General features: G+C 37.6%; 1 protein-coding gene across 2 annotated transcripts in view; it reads left to right on the top strand.

Moving 5' to 3' along the window:
* The first annotated feature begins 1,274 nt into the window (after positions 1–1,274).
* axin1 (axin 1) overlaps positions 1,275–7,048 on the top strand; it is a 31,558-nt gene continuing 25,784 nt past the window's right edge. The window contains exons 1-2 of one of the 2 annotated variants that reach the window (XM_079564400.1): positions 1,275–1,424; positions 4,832–5,002. The gene's annotated coding sequence lies outside the window, so the exon portion shown is untranslated. Of the gene's footprint in view, positions 1,425–2,024; positions 2,330–4,831; positions 5,003–7,048 lie in introns of those variants that run through there. The other variant, XM_079564398.1, reaches the window with a different exon arrangement.

Here is a 7,048-nt window from a genome sequence, read left to right as displayed (position 1 = left end):
GATATATTGAGGGTTGTTTTTAAGAGTTTTTTTGTTTTGTTTTGTTTTTCTCGCATATTTGCCGGTCTGCTAGTACCAGGAAGCAGAGGACGTCACACTTAACGTATGGAACGCTGCCTTCTTCTATGTCACTTCGTGTCAGTAGCTTAATAATTCAAATAAAAATAACATTACTGATGAAAACTGATGAACTTGATGTTATCCTTCTTAATAAGTCATTTTCAAAAGCATTAAAACCTGCACTTTTCACTACTAATCCATAACCATTTCTTTACTTTTTTTGCTCACTGACCAAACTTATTTTGTATTTTATTGTAATTCAGTTAATCAACCTGCTCACATCATGACTTTAATGAAAACACACTAACATACCATATAATAAAATCCAAATGGCCAAAGTGTCTAGAGAGAGTTAAACATCCAAGCCAAAGTCGGCGACTGTTAATACCTGGCCTTAACCTAAATAACCCAGTTCTTTGTTGAAGCACTGGTCGACCAGAAGCACTTAACAGAGGCTTTAGTGGCATTAGCTGAGGCTTAATTGCAGAAAGTAATTTGTTGTAATTTTGTTCATATTTTGATGCATTTGAAGAGAAACAGCACTCACTCTGGATCCAGTCTGCCATTGTGTACACTGTAACATGTCCATACAGCATTAATCCATTTTTTGAGTTTGGGGCAGTGCACTTTCACTAGATTTGAACAGATTAGTGTGTGCAATGAAAAGAGGCTAACTTGATTATTTTCAAACATTATTTTGAGGGAAAAGATTCTGCTTATTGCTTTAAGATGGCAGTTTTTCTTCTGAGTGACAACATTGGAAGAGTAGCCGGCTGCAAATGCACGTTCCAGCAGCCGTCTGGTGCTGTGAGGAGACAACAGTAGTCATTGTGAGAGGGGTTTTCTGGATGTGACCCGAGCAGCAACAAGACATGAAAGTGTGAAATCTGTTTGAAAGGTAGGCAGCTGATAAAGCCCCTCAACAAAAGCAATATTATTTCTCGTCACTTTTTGTCCCATCTCCTCCCATCTCTTACTTGCATTCATCTATTCAATAATCTAAGAAAATAAGTTTGGATGAAAGCTTTTATTTGTTGCATGTTTCAGACGTGTTCATTACTAATCAGTCAACTCCTTTCTCTTTTGAGTATAAAACAGTTACCTCGCTCATGTCTGTTGAATCTGTAAACGCTGCCATTCTCGTATGGTGCATACAATCATCCGGTCTCTGTTTTGTCCAATAGGGTGGCACTGCTTGAGCTGCATGACAAAGTAAAGATGAGCGGGTTGGGGAAATACTGGAAAGCCCCATTAACATGGGAAAGTGGGCACGAGGATGTCCTGCTGTGTCATGCCAAGGACGGCACCCGATCATGGCAAGCAACGGGAACCTGATCCCAAGACGCACACAGCAGGAGACTGAGGTGAGAGCACCATCCATTTTGAAATCCAACTCTAGCTATTGTTGTCCCGGGTGAGTTTGTCAGGACAGACGTGTGACAATAAGCAAGATATGTCTAGGATGGCTTTGAATTTAGAAGAGTTGTAAGAAGACCAGAAAGGAGATGTCACTTTAAATGTGATGCATTAGTTGGGAAGACAAAGCTCGAGGAGTCCATGTACAATTACTATTCCGAACATGTTCAGAGGCTGCTCAGGTCAAGTCTGGTTTAGGTTTGGTTTGGTCAAAAATCCACTCTCAGATCACAGGCTTTGAGATTTTGAGTTTGAGAGGTTTTAAATAATAGTAAATAAATAAATAATAATTATTATTATTACAAGTATAAAAGAGAGTTAGTTTAAAACAAAAATATATTTGTGCATGGGCATTGATAAGATTTACTTAATTTAATTGAAAACACATTTAAAGATTTTGGCTTCGATAAAAAGGTCATTATTGTACCTGGGCTTAGTACTATGTTTCATAGAGTTGTTTTGAGGAAGGGCTTCAAGAAGCCCAGGGCCTGAAAGATATTTTTTGGAGACAACCCACACAATTCTGGGATAAATAAAAGTGGTCAGTTTGTCTGCGGTTGGAAAAGGACAAGAGCGGATGCAGCATGTCAAAGCTGCTCCCCTACTGGGCGGCCCGTGAGCTGTCGATTTGCTGGTTTGATGTTGGATGGAATATATGAACCCCCACAACAAACTGAGGGCTGGAACAGAGAAAGAGGCTCGAAAGGGAAGAACCATCGACAGATGGACTCTGTAGTGATTAAAGATGGCGGCAGTCTTTACTGCAGACTACGAAGGACTCCACTCGATCCACAGAAAAGCACTGGGAGTTGTCTACCTTTCAGCACAACAAAACCGACAAACAGAGCGTAAGGTAAATCATCAGCTATAATCTGTGTAAACGCGACTCTGGTGATGAAGAACTCTGTTTTCAGTAACTTTCTATTGTACTCTATTGTAGCGCTCCTTTATGTCTGTTATCGTTTTGTCTCAGTGCCATACTGGCATTGTTACGTCTTCCCTTTCATCAGATCCAAACCACATCATTTGATTTGACCACTGGGTACTCATACCAAGACCAAACCAGAAAAAACAACCCAGAAAGAAATAAAAAATGAATTTACGTTTGTAAAAATGGTGACTGCCAGCCAATGCACTTCGTCACTCGGTACGGGGTTGGGTATGTTTCATAGCTATATCGTATCTTGTAAAACCACTCATTTTTTGTATAATTTTCATTCTTTTGGAGATAATGAGCCATGCAATCTTGAGAAAATAAACTTTTATGTGGAAATTGTTAAATCCACGGTGCATAATCCACTAAGTCTTGTTAGTCACATATATTCACTGGGACAAAGAGCACCAGCAGGAGTCCAGAATACATTTTCTGAAAGTCTTGGTCATTTTGCCAACGACCCAGAACATTCCTCTTATAATAGACATTTTCAAAACTATAAAATATCTTTAAATCTTTCCCAGCTCTACTCAATGTGCACTTTAAAAAAAAGTAATACCACTTTGTCCCCTATTGTCAAAGCAGATTTTTTTTGGAGGTTTTACTGAAGTGGTTTTATAGTGAGCGCTGAATCGCTGCTTTTATTCAAACAGTCTAATGGGCTATTGTTCATCAGAGTCTCCTTAGCCGAGATAAGCCTTTTTCAACAGAGGCCTACAAGAAAGTCTAAATCCACACTGACAGGTGGAACAAAGGACAGCTGAATACACCCAGTCTAGAAACATAAAGATGTCCTGTGGCAACACTTAATGCACTGAAACAGTTTTCTCACATTTCCTAAAATATATAGTATAGTATAGTAATAATATGTATAGTATTAACATCTATCAAGATTTTGTACACAAATACTCTTTTTGTGTACAGGTGTCTTCCAGAAAACATTGTTTGTTGTAAAAATGTGTTTCCCAAATCACAGTCTAGACTACTAATTGTATGTTGAGGTTTTCTAAACACATACTTATGCACATTCTAGCTGCATTGGTTTTGAGTCTGTCCTGTGCAAAAGCCACAGTGTGGTGATGTAGAATAATGGTTCCCAACCTTTTTTGTTTCATGTAAACTTGAGTTCTTAATGTGTACTCCTCCTGAGTACCTCTAAACTCAGATTTATCTATGATTTTTAGAGTATTGTGTTCAAAATGAAACCAAAATGCTCTCAAATTCAAACCTTACACAGAAAGCATCATTAAAATTTGCTATTATTTTTAAATACTACTCTCTTCTTTCTTTTTTAACAAGTAGCCCCTGCTAAGTGCTCAAGTCTGGGGGTCCCTGTACCCCAGGTTGGGAAACAATGATGTAGAATACCATTTTATGCTCAAATACGAAGCTTAGTCAAAAGAAAAGAAAAACATTACAAAAACATTACTTAGTGTGATGTATATTTGTAACAAATAAATAATAAACAATGGTAATAGTTACTGTATAAGAAATGTCACACTTTCTTTACACTGCCTTGATACACTGTATCATTGCTACTCAATTTAGTACAATATAGTTTGTTTGTAACAATATGTAATAAGTTGTACCTATGTAGTACATACACAATGGAATAATGTGTTACTTTTGAGGTTCATAATGTAATAAGGGTTAGGGCTTAAGGTTAATGTTAGAGTTGGTGTCTTACATCTTATTACGTCATTATTACCTCCAAAATACACATCCATCGTGTCTCTAATCTAGAAGGTACAAGTTATTACACATAGTTACACATTACATTATACTAAATTTAGCAGGTTAGTATCAAGGGTAGTGTAAAATAAAGTGTTACCTGAGAGGGTCACTGGGCGGCACTGTGGCACAGTGGTTAGTTCTTTCACCTGTCAGTATGACGCTTCTGGGTTCGATCCCCAATTCGGTTGGGGCCCTTCTGAGTGGAGTTTGGATGTTCTCCCCTTGCGAGCACAAGAGAAGCAGTGCCCTGTTTGTAAACACTGTTTTTGCCGGTCATGCAACTTTTATAGAAAAAACTTGATATTTGTGCATAATTGACCTTTTTGTGTATGAGTGGTCAGCATAACGCTCCAGGATCAATTGGTTTATCGGTTTTCTGAAAACCTTCCAAACAATTGACCCTGAAGCGCCCTAGAGACCGCTGTGATGGAAAGTAAAGGCACCATGCTGACCACTCATGCAGCTGCTGGGCTACTGAAAGGTCAAATACAAAAAAATATATATATATTATTGCATTGGAGTCACCACATGCACTTATCCATCTTTATTACTAAAAATTATGATGACTATTATTATTATTATTATTATTATTATTATTATTATTATTATTATTATTATTATTATTATTATTATTATTATTATTATTATTATTATTAATTTATTATTGTTTGTCTTGGTCTGTTTCAGGATATGAGGGCCGGTCGATCTCTCCATCTGGCTTCGGCCAAAATGACCCTCTCAACAGGACGGAGACTGCTATTAGAACTACTGCGGCCTGCCCTGCTAAATAAAGACGCTATGGAGTCGTCAGTGTTAGGGTGCACCGCTGGAGGATGCATGAGGACACAGCACGTCAAGGTAAGAAAGGCTGATTGGCATATAAATGGCTCTGCACTCAAATACCATGGATGGTATTTTTTGTGATTGTGTGATATTAAATACAATATTAAAAGTTTTATATCAATTGACGATGAATCACAAACATTGGAAACTACATCATACAAAATCAAAATTGAGGAAAAAAAACAGTCAAATAACACTAGCTATAGCTTTTTGCTGAGAGTCTTTGGAAACCGTCCATTTGAAAGTAGCCATGCAAAAAAACTGTCTCTTTTTGATATAAATTTATTTACCAACGTCTGCCTGATAACTCATATTATCTAAGACGTGATCGCTGACTGTCACACTTTTTATTTTGATCATCCAAAATTCCAATGGGACTGATTATGTTTTGGAAAACGTATGAGTGAATATAATCTTGTGGCACAATTATTGAAAAGAGGTATACAACTGTCCGATTAATCATTCACTTTCACTTGTGTTTCCTGCTCTGTTGGGCTGATTCCTGTTCAGGGTAGTTCTGGGTAAATTCATTCATGAGAAGATGATTGAAAAGATTACATTTTGATAATAAGACATGATCTGTATTTCTTGCTTTACCTACATTTTTGCCATTAAAAATACATTTGTCACCATGGGCTGTTACTATATTATACTATATACACACTATATATACTATTTGCTATCCAAAGCCGTTTTGCGTGGCAGCTGAAAGTGTTAACAGGCAGGTTATTTCTCTGCTCTGAATATCTTGCTGAGTATAGCATTCACACATTTCCAGATTTCTAGGCTGAGGATTCAATTATGATGCCACATTGTGTATGAAGTGCATCACCTTAGGAAAGTCTGGCACCCTCTGATGTAGTCACTTCATTAAATAATTGACACAGAGACTATACTACCGTCATTTCCAGAGTATAAGACAGCACTTTTTTCACATCCTTTGAACCCTGCGGCCTATATCACGATGCAGCCTTTTTGTGTCATGTTATCAATAATAATGTACCTACTTTTAATCATAGACAGAGTGCTACACATGATTTGATACGAGTGAGTCCCACAACATTCAGCTATTTCTAATGAAATCCTTTTGGACGTCCCCCTCATCTGCACAATAACTCGGACAGGTGGTAAACCCTATCACTGTCCTCCTCCAGCCCTGTCAGTGGCTACAGGATGCCCTCCGGTGCCTGTAACACTAGTATTACCAAGAAGTTTTGTTCAAAAGACATGGTCAAATTAGCAGGGATTAAAATGTTTCCCCCAAAGGAAACTTTAACACTTTAGGTCAGTGTTAGAGAAATAACAATGGTGTTCGAGAGGATAGATGAAAAATAGGCAGCAGTCTGGATGTCTTATACAGGAGAAGTTTATTTACCATTGGTATGGGACTCGGAGAAATGAACTCGAGACATTGCGCTAGTCCTACCTTTCAAGTCTGTCTATGCTTCCACAGAAAAGGGATAAATCCCCTCTCAGAGCGTCATACTGATACGCAAGCAAACATTCCGTAGCTGAGAGTCTGAGCAACACAGTCAAGGCTATGAGATAGTACGACTGTACAGCTTGACCCAGTTTGATAAATAGTTAATGTTATCCTCTAACACTCCTCTCTTTCAAAACTACAGCTTTCTAGTGGTTTTGACTGAGTGAAAAAAATAAATAAACATAAACCTGAATCAACTGCTTAAGTTTCAATTTAAGATTTAACATTTTCTACAATATCACCTTTCATGTGATTATAATTTAGCATGAAGGAATTGATAGTTTTCAGTGGCATCCTTTTGCAGTGCAATGCCTGTTTCCCTCCAGCTCTGACCTTGAGGCAAATACTGTCATTTAAATCTGCCCTTCAATAGAATGTGGAACATGCTGAGAATCAGTTTATATTGAGCCAGGCCAGATTTAGTTTTTCAATCTATTCTGCATAATGAAACAAGTGATATTTAATCATAAGATTCATAGGTTTAATCATATCATACTATTTAAAAACAATTGATTCAGCTTTATGAATAAAAAATCATTGCATCATCATCCTTCCTTTATGTGAAGCACCGGGACATC

The sequence above is a fragment of the Gobius niger genome (assembly GCF_951799975.1).
Source record: "Gobius niger genome assembly, chromosome: 10".
NCBI lineage: Eukaryota > Metazoa > Chordata > Actinopteri > Gobiiformes > Gobiidae > Gobius > Gobius niger.
The sequence above is the reverse complement of the archived record's forward strand: the minus strand, read 5'-3'. Positions and strand labels throughout refer to the sequence as shown.